This window comes from Haematobia irritans, chromosome 3 (genome assembly GCF_050003625.1).
Source record: "Haematobia irritans isolate KBUSLIRL chromosome 3, ASM5000362v1, whole genome shotgun sequence".
Taxonomy (NCBI): Eukaryota; Metazoa; Arthropoda; class Insecta; order Diptera; family Muscidae; genus Haematobia; species Haematobia irritans.
The window spans coordinates 61,681,898-61,707,374 of NC_134399.1; the positions used below are offsets into that span (position 1 = coordinate 61,681,898).

At 32.7% G+C, this 25,477-nt stretch overlaps 1 protein-coding gene and 1 long non-coding RNA gene across 3 annotated transcripts in view; both read left to right on the forward strand.

Moving 5' to 3' along the window:
- LOC142232130 (uncharacterized) overlaps positions 1-25,477 on the forward strand; it is an 825,742-nt gene that overhangs the window by 338,876 nt on the left and 461,389 nt on the right. The window lies entirely within an intron of this gene.
- Positions 2,891-4,534, forward strand: LOC142230443 (uncharacterized). 2 transcript variants are annotated; one of them, XR_012720687.1, is made up of 4 exons: positions 2,891-3,149; positions 3,926-4,000; positions 4,068-4,160; positions 4,231-4,534. It is a non-coding gene; the product is annotated as an uncharacterized LOC142230443 (long non-coding RNA). The 2 variants fall into 2 exon arrangements; XR_012720686.1 differs by lacking the exon at positions 2,891-3,149 and adding an exon at positions 3,196-3,284.

Here is a 25,477-nt window from a genome sequence, read left to right on the forward strand (position 1 = left end):
GTTATTGAAATTACGGGATTTTGTATTGTAATTGTGTATATCCCCCTATATAAAGTGACCTCCACGTTTCACTTCTGGCTCTCTTATTACAAAGCAACAGTTCATGTCGTTTCGTAATCATTTATAGACTCCCGAATATATATATAGACCAAAAAGTGAATTATATTTTTTTGTCTAATATATACCCCGTATGGACTAACATACAATTTAGAAGACTATGTTAAGAAGTTTTAAGATACTTTGCCATTGGCAAGTATTACGACAGCCCAAGTAATTCGATTATGGATGACAGTCATTAGTAGAAGTTTCTACACAATCCATGGTGGGGGGTACATAAGATTCCGCCGGGCCGAACTTACAGCCGTATATACTTGTTGTCTTTTAACATGAATATGCTAATGAAGAACCGATATTGGGCGTCAAATTTCAAAGATTGGTTGGAGATATTCCTGAACGTTTGAGAAGTTATATACGCAGATGGGAATATTACTAAACATGGACCAAATTAATAGAATATTGCTTTATTGCAAAAACGTTGCCTTTTCGCCAAGCCTAAAATAGCTGTCGAAAGCACATAGATAATGTGAATTGATTTTGGTGCAATAAATAGAGATTCTAGACACAACTTTGTATCTACTAATGTCCTCCGATTAATCATACATTTCGCGAAATTAGATTTATTTGTATCACTACATACTCGTATATATAAATAAATATAATATTTGACTGGAAAGTAATTGAATTTTAGCCTTTAACTGCCCAGCAAAAAAAGCGTCGCCCAGCAAAAAAAAGCGTAATGGAAATGTTCTTTTTGGATCCGGAAGTGGTGCAAAATTGACGCAGCAGCGATGAATTTAACATGGGCTTGTCGTAGGACGGAAGTCCTCCATTTCAACAGCCGTTGCACTGAATTTGCATCACTTCTTTAGGTGTGATCCGAATTCAATGTTTTGAATGTAAATTAAAAAATTCTGTGATATTTTGTGAAATAAATAATTTTTATAATTTTTAATGGATTCTAACGCCTGTCTGAAACGTTTGATCTCAAATATTTTTACACTGAAAAAAAGCATACTCGGTTCCAAAGATTTTGTCTTTACTTTGAAAAATTTGGTATTGATTCCGAGCCAAAGAAGCGGAGAATACAAATAAGGATACTTTTAAGACACAATTCTCTTTTAAATTTAGGTTTTGTGTACTTGCATCTAGGAAGCAAATTTAAATTTTTCGCTTTCTCAGCTTTTTTCTTCATATGCTATCAAAGTCCTTTAAAAACGAGTTAACGGCAACTTTATTTTCCAAAATAGGACTCGACTTCCAGTAGAAATTATGCTATGTTTGAAGTAAAAAACTTCTTTAAAATAAAGTTTTGAAAAACATGTCCTATATTTGAACGATTTTTTGCTTTGTAGTCAAGATGCAAAAAGACAACAAATTTAACGACAATTTCATTAAATTTAAAGAATTTTTCTGAATTATTAAAGTCAAGTTGACCTTAGCCTATAATTTTTTTCTTTCATGGTAAGATACCCATTTTTAAGTCAAATCACTTAATTATAAGGACAATACGACTTCATTGAAAAGTTTATCGACTTTTGGACAAGGAAAATAACTTTATTTTAGAGAAATGCGTCTTCTATGCTAAGCAAAATTAGTATTCGTATTTTAAAGACATGAAATCTTTGACCTCACGACAATGTTTTTTTCAGTGTAAAAATTTTAAATTTTTGCAGATTGGATTTAGCATTTTTTTCGACAAAATTTAAATAATTTGTACCATTTTATGAATTCTTAAACTGTTTTTGACCAATTTGAAACAAAAAACGTTAAATTTACCCATTAAAAATATCAAAACAGCATGTTATAAAAAATTGATTGAAAAGAACTTCCTGTGTAGTTACAATAAAGAACATCATTGTAGTTCTGTAAGTGCTTTTAAAGTTGTGCCTTTGGAAGAACTTCCAAATTTTTTTGCTGAGTGGTGGGGTAATTTGGGACGCGGGGTAAATTTGACCCCCTCTTTAACGTTAATATGTTTTCTATGAAAAATGTTTTTTTTTTGTGATTATTACATGTGTTGATTAGAACACATTGTATTTAACGAAAATAAAAGAATATTTCGAAATATATGTACTTTCAAAAATTAACATGCACTTTATTTCACACGTCTTATTTATAATACATGTAAACGAGTGTGCGAGGTGGTACATTTTACCACCACGTGGACAGTTAAAGGTTACACAGACAAAAAGGTGTCTTGTTAATTTTAGGACCAGTTTAACTTCCACATAGTTCAAAAAATTTACTGTAATATAGTTCATTTTTCGTAACCACTGCGAAAATTAACTTAGCTAAAGGAAAACTTATAAAACTTCAGTAAATGTTTTTTAGTTCACTAACTACGAAATGGGACGGATTTTTCCTTAAATAAATTTCCAATACAATAGTTAATGCATCGTTGATTGTATTATAAAAAGACATAGGCAATATAAAAATCTTACTACGAAATGTGGACAATTTACTAAGAAATTTTTTTGTATGGAAAAAAATTTTTGTAGTAAAAATTAACTTAACCACAGTACCGATTCGTATGGCGGCTTCCTACAGCTTATTTCGGTTTTTACTATAAGTTGGAGTATATTTCCTCACATTGAAAATTTTAGATAAAGTAGAATAAAAAGTAGTTAATTTAATCCTTGACGGGTGTATATAATTTTTTATGGATTCCTCGTAAATTTAGAATATATTTTACCTTATCCTATAGATAGAATACCAACTAATCAATAAACGTGATACTGGAAATTGAAGTGAGAAGAAATTATGAAATTATTGCATCATCTTTTTTTTTTTGTTTGTGTTTGTTATTGCGATGATGTTATGGAATGTGTGTTGTTTGTATCTTTTGTGGTGATAGTTGTTTTGTTGCAATAGCGAGATCAGAAAGGGATCATGTGTGTGTGTGGAGTTGTTTTTCTTTACATATGTGTCCTTTATGACTATTTGTGTCTTTGAGTTTTATTGGTGCATTCAGTTCTGTTGATGCATTTATGAAGCGCACACGTGGTGCGCTTGCGTGCGGTATTTGTGTTTATTAATAAAAATACATTTATTTCGTAACATTTTAGAAACTGATAAGTGAATGGTGTGATGTAAGAGAAAACAAAAACACTTTATATTGATAAAAAAATAAATAAATCACATATTAAGAAACTGTATATTTCTATTAATAATTTAAAATTAGTGCGGTTTTAAATTGGTTTACATAAAAATATTCATAATGAGTGGTAATAAAATGATCTATATTTACTCTACATCTGGATCACAGTACAATTTTTTGAGTCTATATTTTTATGATATAGCGAGTCCTTAAGGTGTGTACTAAGTTCGAGTTTAGGTGCTAAAATCAGAAATAAATCAGTAAGAAAAGTATAAAATTATACGCCTTCGATGCAAATTTAAATATAACTTGATGGAGAATAGCTCGAAACAAGTTTTTTATTAAGTTTATATTCTTTAAATGGATTACACGATTAAGAACAGAAAATCTTTTTCAAGCTTATGTAGAACGCTGTTTTTTTAATTTAATATGATGAATTGTTTTCAAGTTATTCCAATATATATAGCGGAAGTGCCTTAATTTTGAACATAACCGTATATCTCAAAAAGTCGAGCTCTTAAAAAAAAACAAGTGTAAATTTGGATTCAGCGACCTCAAATTACTAAAAATTTGATATAAATTTTAAATGAACACAAAAACGGTTCAATTTTGTTCCCATGTATTTCTAAAGAAAACTAATCATGAAAAATTGGGATTTTAGCCACTAAACTCGAACTTAACATCCACCATAAATACTAAATGCTATATTGACAAGTGGAAATTATATCTAATTTTATAATATTTTTATTTCATTTATATTCTGAGAAGGATTTCAAAAATGTCCCATTTGTGCATGGATATGATTCCACTAATGTAGTAATTGGATGATTTTTTTTCAATGTGGTAAGTTTTTCGTCCATTTGTAATAAAGCCAAAATTTCTATTTATTAAAAATAATTTTCATTTGCAGGATGACAGCAAATCTAATGGTATTTTTTGGAATCTTCTTACTGTTTAATGCTAACTAAGCTGATATCCCTATTTGCTCTAAGAAAATTCTCTTGTAAGTTAAAGATCAAAATACCATAGAATTTGATAATATTTTTATATTTTATATACCTTTTTAACTTCAGAGGCTTATGACGCAAATCCACACAACAAAAACTAGCGATATCGGTGAAATTGGACAAAAATGAAATGAAAATAGCAATTTATGGCATATATCTTTCATATGGATAAAAAATGGAATTTGATATTAATTAGTTTCATTCTACTAACATAGAATATTACTCTTTTGAAGAAGCAATTACTAACTACCGAAAAGTAACAGCATACAGCGTACGAATAAAAACATTTCTTTTATTGTATATCATAAGCCATAGTTTTATGTAATATAATAATAACTTTTTGAAATAAAATACTGGTAGTTATGGAAAATTGTCTTATATTGTACGAAAAATTTCTTAGTTGTATACAGGCTTGTTGTACCTTTAATTCCTCAATTTATTTGCTTCTTTGAAAATTATACTGATAAACAGTTTATTTGAAACCAATTTCTAAATATAGGATTCCCAAAAACTTGTTCATTTTTCCGGATAGCAGGAATATTTTGAATGAGTGTAAGTACATTCTTCCCACAGCGTAGTAAGAATGAACTAAAATACGATGCAATACATAAACTTATTTATAAGAAAATCATGAACTTATCTAAATGAAAAAAATCTTTGGCGCCAAATCATGGTCATTCTTACTATGGGTTAGTTCATTTTTCGTAAACAATAGTAAACTTTTTTTTCGGTGTAATTCGGTCATGAGTATTATATAAGTTGGGCAACACAACCGAATGATGAAGATAGCCACAACCAATGTCGTCGGCAGACCTAACCAACACCATATGTGGTATTAAATGTGCCGACCGAATTTGTCAACTGCCAACTGATAGTAGCTGCACCTGCCAAAAGGAGATTGACAATAAATTCGATTATCACAACCAATCTGTATTCTCCGTACAATTCAACTGGAATTAATAATTGTGTAAATTAAATTAAACATTAATCTTAAATAAAAACACATCGTTTTTAGAAACAAAATGAATAGACCTTTTTATTAGCGAATAATTCTGTACTCAATCTCATGTTTAGCTTAATTTTGTTAAAATATCTCTCGACTTCTCTTGGTTTCACTATAATAAAAAGGGACTAAACTTTGTTTTGATCATCTAATTGGTTAATTTTTCACCGCTTCCACTTGGGAATGCCAGGTACCAATCTATATATGATTCATCGCATGCTAGAGCGAATTTTCATTGTCTTCTGAGTGCTTTTGGTGTATACCCATTTTAGAATACTGCACTAAAAAAGCATGCCCGGTTCCAAAGATTTTGTCTTTACAATAATAAATTAATGATTTTTCAAGCTCGAAGTGGTTTTTTAAATATTTTATTTATTTTTCCCAATATTTCGCGATTGTCATATTGAATCGCTTCTTCAGGGGGTCTACAATAGATTTTTAGAAATTACATTTCATAAATTTCATAAATATCTATTCATTGTGTTTCTAAAAACGATGTGTTTTTATTGAAGATTAATGTTTAATTTAATTTAATCGATTTTTAATTCCAGTTTTGTCTTTACTTTAAAACAAGTAAGTAAAGTAGAAAGTCGGGCGGGGCCGACTATATCATACCCTAAACCACCATTACAGAATTAGTAATCATAAGCATTTGTGGGGTAACATATAGGTCTGGGAGATAAACCGCAGTTGCATATTTAAGAAAATTAAGGGGTACATGTCTATGGGTGCTTTGTGTCAATCTGACTATAGCTCATAGTCAATGTTGCCGGGGAAAATGTTCTGTTTACCCTACAAGGACAAACAAAGTTCCCTACTTTCCCATACATTCCCAAACAATTTTCCCTACTATATTTTTCGTTAAATTTAAAAAATTTTACAAAACAAAAATGGTTCTAAGTACTTTACTATCTTAAAACATGAATATGCAACGTATATAACTTAGAATATAAATTTGTATTACCACCACGGTTGCCACAGTTAGTAGAATTCTACCCAAATTAGTTTTTTTTTTTTTGTTAAATCTCTATAAAAATAAAATTTTGTAAAAAGTTTCTATAAACAAATTTTTGTGAGAAATATTTCTATAGAAATAAAATTTTGACAATAAATTCTATAGAAATAAAATCTTGAGAAAAAATTCCACAGAAATAAAATTTTGAGAAAATTTTTTATAGAAATAATATTTTGAAAAAAATTTCTATAGAAATACAACTTTGACCAAATGTTCTATAGAATTAAAATGTTGACAAAATTTTCTACAGGAATAAAGTTTACCACACATTGTTAAAGATCAAGCCTTGCCGGCTTCTAATTTCCTCCTCTAGAGCCACCAAAATGTAAAAATTATTACAAATTGTGTTGAGTGAAAATGTCCTACATTGTGGTCCTACGTCCCTACAAGAAGCTAAATATTAGAAAACCCCTACATATAGGGAATTTCCCCTACTTCTAGCAACACTGGCTGTGTGGATATTGCGCCTACGGAGTTAGTATGCCACTAATATCGAGCCCATTATTAAAAAAGAGAAAATCGTTAAATTAGTGTGGGTAATAAATACAAATTTGTAAAAATCGAGCAATATTCTTATGTAAGAGCTACAAGTACGTATAAGTACGATCGGCTAGTACATCAACATTTGAAATTTGAGTAACATTGATTAATAAATAAGAGTACTATGGCCAAATTTGGGAAAATCGAGCGATGCATATATATGGAAGCTATATCTAAATCTGAACCAATTTGCATAATATTTTGTGGGTTTGATTAATACCACAAAAGGTTACCTTGTGCAAGATTTGAGTAAGATCAGTTAAGAAATGAGGCCTGTATGGTCAAACATAAGGTTATTAGGCGCGAATTTTTCAAAATCGGGTGATACATATATGGGAGCTATATCTACATCTGAACCGATTTCGATGAAATTTTGCACATATAGTTAGTACTATAGAGGACTGGATCTAGCCAACTTTTAGTAAGATCGGTTAATAAATAAGGGTTCTATGGCCAAATTTGGGAAAATCGGGCTATACATATATATGGGAGCTATAGCTAAATCTGTATCGATTTCGATGATTTTTTGCACATATAGTTAATGTTATAGAAGACTACATTTAGTCAAATTTGAGTAAGATCGTTTGATTAGTAAGGGTTTTACGGCCAAATTTAGAAAAATCGGGCGGTACATATATATGGGAGCTATAGCTAAATCTGAACCGATTTCGATGATTTTTAGCACATATAGTTAGTGCTATAGAAGACTACATTTAGCTAAATTTGAGTAAGATCGGTTGATAAATAAGGGTTTTATGGCAAAATTTAGAAAAATCGGGCGATACATATATATGAGAGCTATATAAAAATCTGAACCGATTTGGATGAAATTTTGCAGACTTGAAGGGCGATGGAAAAGATTACCTTTTGTCAAATTTGGTGACGATCCGTTTGAAAAAAGCGCAACGTGACCCCATTTGTCGAAATCGGGCGATACATATATATGGGAGCTATATCTAAATTTGATCCGATTTCTTCTAAAGTCAATAGCGTTCGTCCTTGTGCCCAAAAAGCTCCCTGTACCAAATTTCATCAAAATCGGTTAATAATTGCGACCGGAATCCTGTGAACAACAAATACATGGACAGACGGACGGTTGGACGGACACCAAGCGCTAGATCGACTCAGGAGGTGATTCTGAGTCGATCGGTATATATTTTATGGGGTCTAAAATCAATATTTCTGGTAGGCACATTTTTTGGCCGATCAAACTTATTATACCCTGACCACTATGTGGTTTAGGGTATAAAAATTGGTATTGTTTCCGAGCCAAAGAAGCGGAGAATACAAGTAAGGATATTTTTAAGACACAATTCTCTTTTAAATTTTGGTTTTGTGTACTTGCTTCTAGGAAGCAAATTTTTCGTTTTTTCAGCTTTTTTTCTTCATATGCTATAAAAGACCTTTAAAAACGAGTTACCGACAACTTTATTTTTCAAATTAAGACTCGACTTCCAGTAGAAATTATGGCATGTTTCAAGTAAAAAACATCTCTAAAATAAAGTGTTGAAAAACATGTCGTATATTTGAACGATTTTTTGCTTTGTAGTCAAGATGTAAAAAGACAACAAATTTAAAGACAATTTCATTAAATTTAAAGAATTTTTCTGAATTATTAAAGTCGAGTTGAGCTTAGCCCAAAAATGTTTTCTTTCATGTTATGATACCCATTTTTAAGTGAAATCAATTAATTATAATGACACTCTGACTTCATTGAAAAGTTTGTCGACTTTTGGACAAGGAAAAAAACTTTGTACTAGAGAAATGCGTCTTCTATGCTAAGCAAAATTTGCATTCTTAAATATTTTACGGACATGAAATCTTTGGTCTCATGACAATATTTTTTCAGTGTAGCTCTTTAGCATTTACGATCGAATCAGCGAGATTGTCATCCCATTCTAAATAGCATATTCCTATAACCGGAAAATGGTTTTAGGTATGTATCTCTCCAAATCTCATACTTTTTGTATCCTCACCTCCCTAGTAATTAAGATATTCCATTTGCACGGTATCAATTCCCTAACATCTTAAATTGCTGACAATTTATTTGTAACATTGGGTATTCGATTTGACAACAATTTTCCAATAACTGAATTTAATTCAGCTCATTTACTTGAATTTTATTCCTACTGTCTGTGTTAATTATACGAAATTTACTGGAAATTACTTTGTTATAATTAACAAATCCCTCTGTCCCTTAAGGGTTCTTCAAAAAGATGTGTTGTTGTTTTAACGATGTCTTTACATCTTCTATTCATCTTCTCTGTATAGATTTTCTTTTGGATCTTCTTGGCAAGCAATGTCATTGTCCATTAGTATCGCTAAGAAAGTTTTAAATTTCAATTTTAATTACAGACTCACATTTCAATTGATGACAATATTATTTGCTATTTTCGTTTTGGTACGAATTTGCTATGGTTTCCACAAGGCACGGGAGGGGAATATTGCATTCAGTTGGAATAAATTCGACCTAATTTTTCTGCTCAACTTGAGAAGAAGAAAAATTGAAGCGTGCCAAGTCAATTTGCTGTTATAGATATTGGCCAAATACATTTTGGGTAAAGTGTAAAGCTTAAATGTGTCCATGAAGAACATTTTCGTTTTAATGAATTCGTTGTGAAGGGTGAATTACGATAGTTGTCATAGAATTATATGGAAGATTTCAAAATAAAATTGTTGAAAAATGGGAAGTATATAAGGTGAACACAAATCTCAATTATGTTTTTATACCCTAAACCACATAGTGGTCAGGGTATAATAACTTTGATCTGCAAAAAAATATGTGCCTACCAGAAATATTGATTTTAGATCCCATAAAATATATACCGATCGACACAGAAACACCTCCTTTGTCGATCCAGACATTGGTGTCGGTCCTTCCGTATGTCCATGTATTTGTTGCTCGCACGATTTTTGTGTCAAAAATGTTGTTTTTTCGGCAAACATATACATGGTTATCGAAATAAGACATATGCATTTTGAAAAAATAACATGGTTGCCGCAAACATGTTACATGTTCTCCGTCCAAAAATAACATTTTGCTCTCGAAACATGGTTGACATAATAATATTCCTTCTCTGGGTGTATATTATCGTCCGATTTCAAAAATCTGTGAACCCACCAGAAAGGAAAATTTTGATAAATTTAAGAAAATGTTTGTGAATTTTAGAAAATTCTAACTCAAGTGTATTATTTTTCGACAAATTCAAGAAAATTTATTAGACATAATTAATTTTTCTTTTACTTGTTAAGGAAAATTTCGAAAATTGGAATTCAATATTGCTAAAATGTCTTTAATATCATACAAAGTTCATGATGGGCTCATTATTGCACAAATTTACAAATTTTAACAAATTCTGAACTATTTTGTTGGAGACACGAATTTACATAGAAAAAAATTTCCGTAGTTAAACTAACGCTAAATTTAACTTATTTTTATTGGAAAAAAATTATTTGCTTGTAGTTAGATTTTATTATTTTTGTCGAAATTTTTCACAGCTTAATGAAATCTTGCATTTTTTAAGTATGTCTCAAAAAGTTTATGAACTAAACGTGGGTATAAGGTTCAATGGCCGTATACCTAAGTTCAATATGAACTAAAGCAAAAGAAGATTTTCGTACGATTCGAAACAATAGTAAGAATGAACTACTGTATGGTTAAAATGGTAATGATTTGGCGCCAATGATTTTCTTCTTTACTTTCAGTTAATTTTTTTCTATGAGATAATGTAATTTCGTGAACTGCAGTTAAAAAGTACAACTGGGTATTAAAATTTCCTGGTTTTAACAACGCTTTGTGGAAATCTCAAAATGTGGAGTAAAATTTAGTTCAATTTTCGTGCGTGGTAGTTCATTCTTCCTATAAAACAGTTCACTTTTTTTTGGTGTAGTAAATCTTTATGCTTCACTTGTGTATAATTTTTCCCCATTTTGTAGTTATTTTAACTAAAGTTCACGAAAAATTATTAAAGTCAAGAAAACATTCCCCAAACATAATAATTCCATGAACTAAAAATAATCTAAATTTTCCAAAGTTAACATTTTTGCTAACATTGTGTTGCACCCCGCAGCATTAGGCGACTTAATTTTAAATCTACGGGTTTTGTAGAAGTCTAACAATTTTTGTCCAGATCGGGGCAGATTTAAATATATGTATATGGGCACATAAATCTTTAGATAAAAAAACCAAGAAATGTGAAGGATTTTGGATGGTATCGAAAATGTAGATCTACACTGAAGAAAAAAATTCTTTTTTTGCATCTTAACAACAGAGCAAAACGTTCAAAAACAGGAGATGTTTTTCAAAATTTTTATTTTAAAGATGATTTTTACTTGAATCATTGCAAAATTGCTGCTTGAAGTCGAGTCTGAGTTTGGAAATTTAAATGGTTGTTAACATGTTTTAAATGAATTTGGTTGCACATATAGAACAAAACTGTTATTTTTCAGTTTGCCGCAACTATATACAACAGTAAGTTCGGCCGGGCCGAATCTTAAATACCCACCACCATGAACCAAATATTAGGGTTTCCTTTGAAATTTCAGGAGAGCTTGAGGACTTGAGGACACTTCCCGAAGATAAATTTAAAGATTTCACCTATGAGGACTATATAAGATTCTGGATTTATAAGAACCATTTTTGTTTGAGTTTTAGAGGAATCATTAACATCTCTTGTAAGTGTGCAAGAAAATTATAAAATAACGTCTTGATTTGAAATCTTCAATCTGTAGATTGTCACCCGAGAAGTAAAATCTGGAAATTTTACATTGAGTTTCAAGCAATTTTCATGATCAGTGCGCCTTCTATGCCCTCAAGAAGTGAAGTCGGTCTATATGGAGGAAAAGGACCGATAAAAACTTAATCCGATACACGTTTTTGTGAGCCTAAAATACGAGAATATTTACAATTTCAGGCAAATCGGATAAAAGCTACGGTTTCTAGAAACCCAAGGAGTTAAATCGGGAGATCGTTCTTATGGGGGCTATTCTAAAATATGGACCGATACTCACCGTTTTCGGCACACCACTTTATGGCCCGAAAATACCTCTAGGTTTCCAATTTCAGGCAAATTGGATAAAAACTTCGGATTCTAGAAACCCAAGAAGTAAAATCGGGATATTGGTCTATATGGGGGCTATACCAAAACATGGACCGATACTCACCATTTTTGGCACACCTCTTTATGGTCCTAAAATACCTATAAATTTCCAATTTCAGACAAATTGTATATAAACTACGGATTCTATAAACCCAAGATGTAAAATCGGGAGATCGGTCTATATGGGGGCTATACCAAAACATGGAGCGATACGGACCATTTTCGGCACCCGTTTTGATGGTCCTCAAATACCTCTAGATTTTCAATTTCAGGCAAATTGGATAAAAACTACGGTTTCTATAAGCCCAAGACCCCAAATCGGGGGGTCGGTTTATATGGGGGCTATAGCAAAACATGGACCGATGCTCAACATTTTTGGCACACCTCTTTACGGTTCTAAAGTACCTCTCGATTTCCAATTTCAGGGAAATTGGATAAAAACTGCGGTTTCTATAAGCCCAAGAAACAAAATCGGGAGATCGGTCTATATGGGGGCTATACCAAAACATGGATCGATACTCACCATTTTTGGCACACCTCTTTATTAATTTTGCTTAGCATAGAAGACGCATTTCTCTAATATAAACGTTTTTCCTTGCCAAAAAGTCGAAAAACTTTTCAATGAAGTCAGATTGTCCTAATAATTAAGTGATTTCACTTAAAAATGGTTATCATAACATGAAAAAAAATGTTTGGGCTAAAGTCAGAAAAAATCTTTAAATTTAATTAAATTGTCTTTAAATGTGTTGTATTTTTGCATCTTGACTACAAAGCAAAAAAAAAATCGTACAAATATAGGACATGTTTTCCAACATTTTAGTTTAAAGACGTTTTTACTTGAAACATAGTATAATTTCTACTGGAAGTCGAGCCTTAATTTGGAAAATAAAGTTGTCGTTAACTCGTTTTTAAAGGACTTTTATTGCATATGAAGAAACAAAGCTGAAAAAGCGAAAAATTAACATTTGCTTCCTAGAAGCAAGTACACAAAACCCAAATTTAAAAGAGAATTGTGTCTTAAAAGTATCCTTACTTCCGCTCCGCCTCTTTGGCTCGGAATCAATACCAAAATTTTTAAAGTAAAGACAAAATTTTTGGAACCGGGCATGTTTTTTTTTTTAGTGTAGTTGGTATCGAAACAATTTGCCTACAGGATGTTGCAGGCTATAATATAGTCGGCCCTGCCCTTCTTTAGACTTTCTCTATTGGTTTTCGTTAGCAAATATACATGCATAGATAATTTAAACATAATTTTCTTGGTTTACTTTAAATAATTTTTTTTTGTTCACATGAGAGTACTTTCTTTTTGAAGAAAATATAAACATCATGAAAGTATTTGAATGTTCGTCGGATTGATCGATTTTGACGTTGACATCTTCTTCATTAAGTTGCTACGTTCCATTCACACACATCGACCGAATGCACTAAATTTGTTATTGTGTTGGCAGTACTGATTCTCATATACACCCAAAAACAATAACAGAAAATAACTTGTGATTTATTGTCACACGCAGATATCCCAACAATGAATTACTAAGCAAAGTGCAATCTGAGTCTGCATAACGCATCAGTAAATCATATTGATTTATTTAAAGTCACATTTGAATTGGAAATACAACTTTAGCAAAAGCAAATCTGAAATATTTCAAGCGTATTATAAAAGGTAAAGGAGGGGAGAAGATGATGTGTGGCATGGTGGTGTATAATTTCCAGTATCTGTTTTAGAATAATTAAAGAAAATTTTCACTTCAACCAATCGAAAATTATTCGTAGGACATTTGCTTTGCCTGTAATTGCAAACGGCACAAAAAGCTAGTGACAATCGAATTTATTGCCAACCTCTGTTTGGTAGTTGTACCTACACAGATAAAAAGTAAAATGTTTTGTAGCAAGAATGATGCACCTCGTGCAAAAATTGAACTAATTTGTACTCGACATATTTGAGATTTCCACAAAGCGTCGTTAAACCCAGGAAAGTTTAATGTCTCGGTGTATTTATACCCTGCTCCACACTGTGGAACAGGGTATTATAAGTTAGTGCATATGTTTGCAACACCCAGAAGGAGACGAGATAGACACATGGTGTCTTTGGCAAAAATGCTCAGGGTGGGCTCTTGATTCGATATAGCGATGTCCGTCTGTCCGTCTGTCCGTGAACACATTTTTGTAATCAAAGTCTAGGTCGCTGTTTAGGCCCAATCGACTTCAAATTTGGCACAAGTATGTGTTTTGACTCAGAATAGAACCCTATTGATTTTGGAAGAAATCGGTTCAGATTTAGATATAGCTCCCACATATATATTTCGCCCAATATGGACTTATATGGCTCCAGAAGCCAGAGTTTTACCCTAATTTGCTTAAAATTTAGCACAAGAAGAACAATTAGTACTATAGGCAAGTGTGGCAAGTTTTATTGAAATCGGTTCAGATTTAGATATAGCTCCCATATATATATATATATATATATATATATATATATATATATATATATATATATATATATATATATATATATATATATATATATATATATATATATATATATATATATATATATATATATATATATATATATATATATATATATATATATATATATATATATATATATATATATATATATATATATATATATATATATATATATATATATATATATATATATATATATATATAGCTTTCGCCCGATTTACACTCATATTACCACAGAGGCCAATTTTTAACTCCGATTTGGTTGAAATTTTCCACAGGAAGTAGAATTAGCATTGTACCTATGCGTGCCAAATTTGGTTGAAATCGGTTCAGATTTAGATATAGGTCCCATATATATGTTTTCCTGATTTCAACAAAAATGGTCAAAATACCAACATTTTCCTTGTAATATCGCCACTGCTTAGTCGAAAAGTTGTAAAAATGACTGTACTTTTCCTAAATTTGTGTTTCACCTAGTGTGTGTTCCACCCTAGTGCATTAGCCGACTTAAATTTTGAGTCTATAGATTTTGTAGAAGTCTATCAAATTCTGTCCAGATCGAGTGATGTTTAAATGTATGTATTTCGGACAAACCTTTATATATAGCCCCCAACACATTTGACGGATGTGATATGGTATCGAAAATTTAGATCTACAAAGTGGTGCAGGGTATAATATAGTCGGCCCCGCCCAACTTTAGACTTTCCTTACTTGTTTTTAACTGCAATTCACCAAACTACACCCTCTTAAAGAAAAAATCACTGGCGCCAAATCATGGCCATTTAAACACCACAGTAGTTCATCCTTACTATTTTTGGGAATCGTACGAACATTTTCATCAGCTTTATTTCATATTGAACTTATGTATACGGTCATTGAACATTTTATGCATGTTTAGTCATAAAATGTTTGAGATGTACTTAAAAAAAAAAAAAAAACAAAATTTCATTATTGTCTAATAATTTTTTCCAATAAAATATGTTAAAATTAGCGTTGGTTTAACTACGGTCTTTTTTCAGTGTACAATGATTTAAAGATGGCCTCTTCCGAAATATGTCAAATTTATTTGTTCATTATATGGTTTGGCGTCTTTCAAAAATTTATTCCCAGTACTCGAATGAGCAAGAGAAGTACATTTTTATTTTACTTTTAGTTTTGGGAAATTTAGATAAATACTTCTTCTATCCCCACAAGAAGTTAAATCGGGGGACCGGGGGCTAAATCAAATACTCACGGTTATAAACCAGCTCTTCATGGACCTAAAATAAGATTTCTATTTTCAGGCAAATCAAATAAAGGTTTAATTCATATATTCTAACATATTAGCATGTTATGTCGCAAACATGTTATGCTAGTTTATGAACATTATATGCTTGCACTTAAAAATATTGTGTTAAAAACTTGAGTTCCAAACATATAATTTTTACACCCAAACCTATGAAAAACAGTCTTTTTCGTTTATGTAAACAACAACAGAAAGACGATGACAACGATCTCCTTACCAAGAAGCGCAGAAGACCATGAAGAAATATCTGGAACGTTAGAGCGCAAAAGTTGATCAAGGTTTATTTCTTAGTTGTTGTGTTATTAAAATATTTTTTTTACTAAATTTGTTGAGTGTGATTCTAACTAAGTGTAACAGGTTTCAACATTATGTCCCCACTTTGGGGATTTTTGATACGAATTTTGGGAATTGTTATTCAACAATATTTCTTAAAACAGTTTTCCCTCAAAACTCAATAAAAGTCATAATAATGTCATAATTAGTTCAAAGGTTTAATTCATATATGTAATTCCCAAAAAATTGTATTTAAAAAACAAAATCCTTGAAGAAAGTTCTTTCAAATACCTTTCCAACAATATATTGGACATAGACCGTTGCTTTCCAACAATGTATTAGACATAGGCCGTTGCAATATATTGCAATATGTTGCACTAAACCCCTCAGTCTTCACACAAAGAAAAAAAAAATAGGTTAATATCTTTATCCGTTCGAATGTGTCAAATTTATTTCCAAAACAGCGATTTGGAAACACTGTGGGTTGTTGAGCAACTGAGGTCTTCGCTCGCTCAGAAAAGGAATTCCGAAAAGTGAACATCTCTCCAAAATTATCAATTTTTTTGAAACACTTCATATATTATCACACTTATCTGTCATAATTGAATATCTTGAGGTCAAAATTACATAACTACTATACCTTCTCTCTTATGATGAAGTTTATAAAAATCCATGCATGTTAAATCCTTGAATTCTATCAACTGGTACGATACATTCCACGAACTTACTTTTCCCCGTAGTATGTCTATGCACCATTGCCTTTAAGGTATTACCTTGAAATAAATCGTTGGACTTATGTGAGAATTATCTGCATCCACAAAAGTTTTCTTTTTTGAAATGCTTGTATTTCTAGCATCTCATGTGCCAGAGGCGAATTCTCTTGCCAAGTTACACATATCGTACACATAAATTTGCTATTGAGAAAGTGAAAGAAAACAAACCTCTCCAAGAATAAAGAAACAACCAAGTAAGCTGGCTACCAATGCAAGAAAACAATGCAACATGTGCTCGACATGCTATTTAAAATAGGAGACGTGATGGCGGTTTTGACGATGCAAGGGATGGTAACTTTACTTGGGTTCCTTCAGTGTGAAACTTATTTCCACTTCGGGTTAATATGAAAGAAACATGGATGTCGTTTATGGGATGTATATCGCAGGATATTTGCAGTGAAAAAAAATACTGGCTATTTGCAATTTCACTAATATGGGACCAAGGAACTTGTTCACGGCTGGTCGAATGACCCACAGTGGAATGGAAATGGACTATCAATAATAGGCTGTTATATTTCATTTAATTTAAGGATGACTTCTTTAAATCAAAAATGTGTTTCTTTACTTTAAGGTAAATTTTCTTTAGTTCAAAGACATACAACTTTAACAGTGTAACTCAGATTTCCACAATTTGTGTCATAAATTACAAAAAAAAAAAAAAACAGGTACAGTCGAAGCTCGGTTTAACGAACGATATATATTGTCAGGCTCTTTCGTTATTTACAAATATTCGTTAAAACGAACGTGAATAATAAATGTTAACTTTTATTGTTTTTTTGAGTAAAAATTCAGAAACATGTGGCAAAATAAAATGACAGAGGCATTTAAAAAATTTTACTTTAATAATCCTTAAAAACTGATGAGCTTAATGTATCTAGATTAGGTTAGGTTGAAAAGAGGATCCAAGATTCGCTGTCTTAGGAGAGCCTGTATATACCTATGACAATATTCGCCTCGATGTGTGCTCTACCTTCTTAGACGAATTCCCTATTTTGTTTCCAGTCCCTGATAGTTTATCCCTCTAACGGCCATTTTCATGTAGCTCCGTTAGGCTTTAACTGCCAGTTAACAGGTATTAAATTGCAAATATCTTCTCTCCGGTTTACTTTAACTGAAAAATGTTCAGCAGTTAAGTTCTTAACTGGTATATGGAATATATACACAAGATGACAGATATGTTCATAGTGCGGTTTAAAAGTTCGATAGCTAACGGAGTACTAACGGAGCTTCATGAAAATGGGGGTAAGTAATTATGCTGATATTCCTCTGTATTTTATAGTTTCTCTTCAGTTATAAGAAGGAGGTTCCTTATCATTGAGATAAATATACAAAAATTCACCACCTGCCCAACTGGAGATCCTACAAAAATTTGGTGTATATTACCACCTATCACAGGACTAGTACCAGTGCTCCAGTTTGTCGCAGTTTTTCAATTTTCATATAATTTATTGATTTTAAACTCTTATTTGATCTAGACATTTACCTATGGGTCAAAATACTCCAAAATTCTTTTCTGGTGCAATTGGGATGCGCAAAATAATACCGGTTCCTAAGCGTTTGTCCCTGACTGGTTAATGAGGACCTGTCTAGTCCTAATAAGTTCTCCCAGGTCAAGTCCTTTGGAATGAGTCAAAGCCGTGTCCTGCAGTGTAAATTTACCCCGTCAATAACAAACCCGTGTTAAAGTGACCAATTCCGTCCATACGTTTCGACCAGGTGTGGGACTGGTCCATTCACATCAGGGAGTAGCCTTTTCCGGTTCTGGGGTATATCCATTTCCTGTAGTGGAGCTGCCACTCTATCTAACCTAAATTTACCTAGTTACCCGGCCACTAAATTTGTGTTTCCAAACATTTGTTGGAAACTAAATATCTTTGGAATGCCGTACTTTGTGGACATTTCCGAAGGACTTAAGTCACTCTCACAATCGTGAAACATTGCTGATTTTTATACCCTCCACCATTGGATGGGGGTATATTAACTTTGTCATTCCGTTTGTAACACATCGAAATATTGCTCTAAGACCCCATAAACTATATATCAGAGAATGAAGCCGACCCATTTTTGTCGGCGGCGGCGGACACTAAATTTTTCCCTCCGGCGGCGGCGGCTTGACGGCTGAGTCGATATAAAATTGTTCACTCGGCGGCGGACAATTATCCATTATAAAATCAATTTGAAGTTAATCGAATGGTAATGAGATTAGTTGTACAACCTATCTTACAAACAAATTTACTTTTCGTTCAAATTTTCTGAGCTAAATTTTTGCTAAATTATTATAGCAGATTAAATATGGTTGGTTGTGTTCAAAATTTTTGAAAAATACGACAATTTAATAAAAATTTTTCTGATTTAAATCGATATTATTGATTACTTGGCGGCTAAATTTGAGTCGAGATGAGTCGACATATTCGGCGGCGGCGTCGACTGGCAAAAAATGATCGGCGGCGACTGAAATCGGCGGCGCGACTCGGCGGCTTCATTCTCTGCTATATATATATATTCTAGGTCGTGGTGAAATTCTGAGTCGATCTGAGCATGTCCGTCCGTCCGTCTGTTGAAATCACGCTAACTTCCGAACGAAACAAGCTATCGACTTGAAATTTGGCACTAGTGGTTGGTATTGATGTAGGTCCGATGGTATTGCAAATGGGCCATATCGGTCCACTTTTACGTATAGCCCCAATATAAACGGACCCCCAAATTTGGCTTGCGAATCCTCTAAGAGAAGCAAATTTTATCCGATCCGGCTGAAATTTGGTACATGGTGTTAGTATATGGTCTCTAATGACCATGCAAATATTGGTCCACATCGGTCCATAATTATATACAGCCCCCATATAAACCGATCACCAGATTTGATCTTCAGTGCCTCTTTGAAGACCAAAATTCATCTGATTCAGTTGAAATTTGGAACGTGGTGTTAATATATGGCCTCAAAAACCCATGCAAAAATTGGTCGAAATCGGTCCATAATTATATATAGCCCCTATATAAACCAATCCCCAGATTTGACCTCCGGAGCCCTTGGAAGAGCAAAATCCATCCGATTCGGTTGAAATTTGGTACGTGATGTTAGTATGTGGTATCCAAGAACCATGCAGGAATTGGTTCATATCAGTCGATAATTATATATAGCACCCATATAAACCGGTGCCTTTTGGAGAAGCAAAATTCATCCGATCTGGTTGAAATTTGGTACGTGGTGGTAGTATATGGTATTTAACAGCCATGCCAAAAGTGGTCCATATCAGTCCATAGTCATATATAGCCCCCATATAAACCGATCCCCAGATTTAGTTTTGGAGCCTCTTGGAGGAGCTAATTTTATCCGAGTCATTGTGCTAGTATATGGCCGTTAACAACCATGCCTAACTAGGTCCATATTGGTCTATAGTGATATATAGCCCTCAGATAAATCGATCCCCAATCACACAAAAATTGGTCCATATCAAGTTCATAATTGTATATAGCCCCCATATAAGCGACCCCCATTTTCCAATTCTGGCTCTCTATGTACACCGTGCAAAAGTCCATATCGATTCGTAATTATTTGTAGACTTACATATACATACCTTTTTTGTCTAATATATACCACTAACTCACAATTTAGAAAACGATGTTAAGAAGTTTTAAGATACCACAACCCAAGTAATTCGATTGTGCATGACAGTCTTTCGTAGAAGTTGCTACGCAATCCATGGTGGAGGGTACATAAGATTCGGCCTGGCTGAACTTACGGCCGTATATACTTGCATTGTTAATTTTCTTAAGATTGAAAGTATTTTAGTTAAATGGAATGTAAATTTTGCTCAACCGTTCGTTAGGAATTTGGAAGTTCGTTAAATTGGATTTTCGCTAAAAGGGATAATCGTTAAACAGAGCTTCAGCCGTATAAAACGCAGTAACGGTATGGTCACACTGAGCAAATATTTGACAAAAATCGAAAAAGAATTCGTCGCCACAGTCAAACCATCACATATTTTTAGCTCATATTGGATACATTACATCACGATAATAGTATTTTCAAAAACTGTATGCACATATTTCGAAAGTTCTATTGGAAAAAGCTTGACACTCTTTTTGGGCAAATATTTGCCCAGTGTGACCATACCCTAAGTTGAATCAAATATAGCAGTCTCCTTTGCAAACTCTTCGTCGTAGCGTATTACTTGATCATATATAGAATTTCAGGGGGTTTGGTAACAGATATTCTGTCAACCGGATCAGTTCAACCAGTACTCTTCCCGAAGATAAATTTAAAGATTCTACCTATGATGACTATGTCATATTTCGGATTTATAAGAACCAATTTTGTTTCAATTTTAGAGGAATCATAAACATCTCGTGTAAGTGTTCAAGAAAATGATGAAATAAAGCCTTGACTTCAAATCTAAAATATGTAAATTTTTTACCGCCCTTATTCAAATGATTAAGAGAAGTAAAATCTGGAAATTTTACATTCAGTTTCAACCATTTTTCATGTCGTGACGTCGAATTATGAGCATTCAAACAACCGACAAAGTCATCAAACGTTGCACGAAAGTGACGCTGCGTTATTTTGGCGAACCACCATCTTAAGATGATAAAGACGTTGGTATATTTTTGTTCCAATCTTATTCTGCGGGCGTGGCGCAAAAGTCCAACGTATTGAGATCCAAAGATTTTGGTGGGTGCGGTGGTGCTGGAATATTCATGGTCTACGGCCGATATGTTCATCTGGCCATGGTTTCAATATTGACCTTAAGACATTTTCCTGATAATATTCGGCATTTATTTTAACCCCACGATCTATGAATACGAGCGGTCGTTACGGTGGGCCAAACCTTTGCCATCGGCGGCGATTGAATTCTGGTGGCCAATTGAAGGTGTAAATTCTTTGGCAAGTAAATCCGATCATATTGTTCAAGTCGGAATGGCTTCTCTTCGGAGAAAACCAAATTTGGTAATTAGCCACTTTCGTTACAGCAAGCATTTCCTTGGCTCTTTTCACTCTACCTTTTTTGGGCATCGGTGAACTATTGCACTTTTTGGAACTTCACTGGCTTTGGTCAAAGCTCATGTGTTGCAGCCGTTCTTGTGATAAGTTCAGCTCACAGGCAAATTTTGTACCTTGCAGCGTGGAGTTCGATCAAATCTGGCCTTCACTTATCGGATTATTTTTGGTGTTGTTGTTATAGTTTTGTTTTTTGTCCACATTTTAGGCTCGATACTCAGAGCCGGCCCCTAAGTCGATCTAGCCATGCCTATCCGTATGTGAACACATTTTTGTGGACAAAGTCTAGATTGCAGGCTTATTCCAATCGACTTCAAATTTGACAAAAAAATTTGTTTTACGTCAGAATGATTTTGGAAGAAATCGGTTAAGATGTAGATACACTGAAAGCAGAGTTTTCTTTTCTGAGGAACGAAGTTTTAGACAAGCAAAGTTTTCTTTTAACGCTAAAGACTTTTTCTTAAAAGCAAGTAAACAGCATTAGAGACATCCTTTGAATCGCATATAGTAAATTTGGGTCTGTTTGGTCTAAAAGAAAATAGGGGAATTTCGTTTGCCTAAAATTTCGTTCCTTGGGAGAGTATTTTTTTTTTTTTGTATACCTCCCATATACTTTCGCTTGATATGCGCTTATATGGCCACGGAAGCCAGATTTCTACCCTGATTTGCTTCAAATTTTGCAAAAAGCGTACAATTAATAGTACACACAAAAAAATATAATATGAATTTGTACATAAATTTGTACATTTTTATAAATTTATTGACTTTTTCATAAAAAATGTGTACACCTACATAATATGTTGTTTTCGTAAATACTTGTTATGAAATTATGAATTTGTTAATAACATATAGGGATTTTTTAATAACATATAGGGACGTTTTCATAAAATTAATGAAACTTTACTTAATATATCAAAAATACTGGTTTTCTCTTAGCGTGAGAGAGCCACAACATAGAGTTGCTCTCATGTGTATACAATACAAGCATATAATACGAGACAAAAAAACGAAACATAACGTTTTGAAGGCAACACGTGTGTTTGAGTTTTTCAGTACAGTTTGAGTCTCCGTCGCGATTACAAGATTATTTATTGCGGTAAAAAAATTGACGAAAAACAATATTAACTGGAAGCGTTGGTGCTTATGTTAATAAATAACATAAAATATTATAATTATTAATTATATAATTATGTTCTTTGCTGGCTAGACTTTAATGCGTGTTTTAATAAATGGGTTCATATATTTTGACCAATTATGCAGGCATTAAGAATTAGAAATCTAAATGAAAAGTTACATGTAATGCATGACGGTTTTATTATATATTATGTAAAAGTTCATATTTTTCAATGACAAAAAATTATGTATACTTCATTTATAATAATAAAAATTCCATTCCTATTATGTATACTTTCGTAGTCAATGAAAACCTGTATTTTTATTTTATGAATTGTTTTCATAAAATTTATGAATCCCGTGTTTGGAAAATGTTTGTGAATACTATTCATAAAATAAATGTATTATTTTTTTGTGTGTATCGTCAAGTGTGTCAAATTTTAAATCTGTTCAAATTTGGATAAAGGTCTCACATATATCTTCCGCCCGATTTATATGACCCCACACAGAAAAAATTATCATTAAAGTTTTAATTGAGTTTTACAAAATATTCAATTAAAAATTTAATTGATTCAACAAATTTTTTAATTGAAAAAAAAAAAAACAGTCACAAAAACTAATAGTATCAATTGATTTTTTAATTTGAACAGGGAGTAGAGTAAGTATTCCAACTATGCAAGCCAAATTTTGTTGAAATCGGTTCAGATTTAGATCTTTAGATCTTTCGTGTCATATGACTACACACAAAAAAATAATACATTTATTTTATGAATAGTGTTCACAAAAATTTTCCAAACACGGGATTCATAAATTACATGAAAACAATTCATAAAATAAAAAATACAGGTTTTCATTGGCTACGAATGTATACATAATATGAATGGAGTTTTTATTATTATAAATGAAGTATACATATGTTTCTTCATTGAAAAATATGTACTTTTGCATAATAAATAATAAGAATGTCATGCAATACATGTAACTTTTCCTTTAGATTTTTCCCCTGATTCTTAATGCCTGCCAGACCGCATTATAGTTCAACCAGTAAAGAACATTAGTTTATGAGCACCATCGCTTCCATTTAATATTGTTTTTGGTCAATTTTTTACAGCAATAAAAATTCTTCAAATCGCGACGGTGACTCAAACTGTACTGAAAAACTCAAACATACGGGTTGCCTTCAAAACGTTATGTTTCGTTTTTTTGTTCGTTTCGTATTATATGCTTGTATTGTTACATATGAGTGTAACTCTATGTTGTGGTTCTCTCACGCTAAGAGAAAACCAGTATTTTTTATATCTATATATATAGATTGAATATCTATGTTTGTTTATTTGTTTGTTTGTATGTTCCGAGTTGGTTCCGAAACGGCTGAACCGATTTACTTGAAACTTTCAAAGATCGTAGGGGGCATTCGTGTGGTGAAAATAGGGTACCTCATTTTTTTACACCTGGTCGCGGAGGGGGACCTCCCCTTTGTCGGACTTTTTGAAAATTGTACCAAAGTTGACCGATTTGCTTGAAATTTTCATTGAAGGTTGGGTTTGGTATCTGGAAAAAGATCCGCTACTTTATATTTCGATATTTGGTGGCGGAGAGGGACCTCCCCTTTGTTCGACTTTTTTTAAAGTACAGTGAAAAAACTAAAATTCTCTAAATTATCTGAGATTTACAGAGAACATGCGGTGAGGTTATGGAATTAATATGGGGTACCTGATGGTTTCATATGTGGACGGTGAGGGGGACCTCCCCCTTGCCCTACTTTTTTAAACTTGGAACAAAATTATGCGATTTGCTTGAAATTTTCATTGAATGTTGGGGTTGGCATCTAGACAAAAATCCGCTACATTATTTTTCGATATTTGGTCGGGGAGGGGGACCACCCCTTTGTCCGACTTTTTTTTTAAAGTACAGTGAAAACAAAACTAAACTCCCCCGACTGCAATTTTACGGAAAAATTAGTGAGGTTATGCTATTTATATCAGGTACCTGATTTTGTGATATTTGTCGGAAGAGAGGCCGCCCCTTTAGGCTTTTAATTTGCTTGACATTTTCTGGGACGTGTACAAAAGATACGCTACATCACTTTTCGATATTTGGTCCTCTCCTCTAAAACTGCAAAAAAAAAAACCTTAAGTTTTCTTGAAATGTACAAAGGCAGTGAAGGAAGGTTATAAACGAGGGAAAGTTTCAAGAATTTTTAGGGAAGGTTAGGGGCGCTATTCACTACGGTGTTTGTCGATATTGTATCGGGGAAAGTGACGTCCCTTTAAAACAATAAGTAAAATTTAAACATCTCCGATCTATTTGAAATTTACATATACTAATTTAAAAATCATACATGATTTTTAAATTAGTATATGATTTTTCGATATCTGGTTGGAGAAGGGGAAAATTGAAATAAACTTTGTCGATTTACTTCGATTGAATTTATAGGGACCATTGGGTAGTTATGAAATTATGTTAATATATTGTACGTGATAGTCCAATATCAAGTCAGAGTGGAGCGAAGGTGGGGAGAGGGTTCCCTTTTGTCCGTTTTTTTTTTCTTAAATTGAAAGTAGAGGGTTGTCCGTAAATGGGAATTTTATGATTTTTGCACAGGCTTCTGCCAGACTTCTTTTTAGTAAAGAACTTAAATTTACATGAAATTGGCAGAGGGTGCATAATTTTCCAAAATTTTAGCAAATGTTAATGTGGTAATATTGTTTACTACTTTTGCTTTTTCCGATTTATTAGATGGG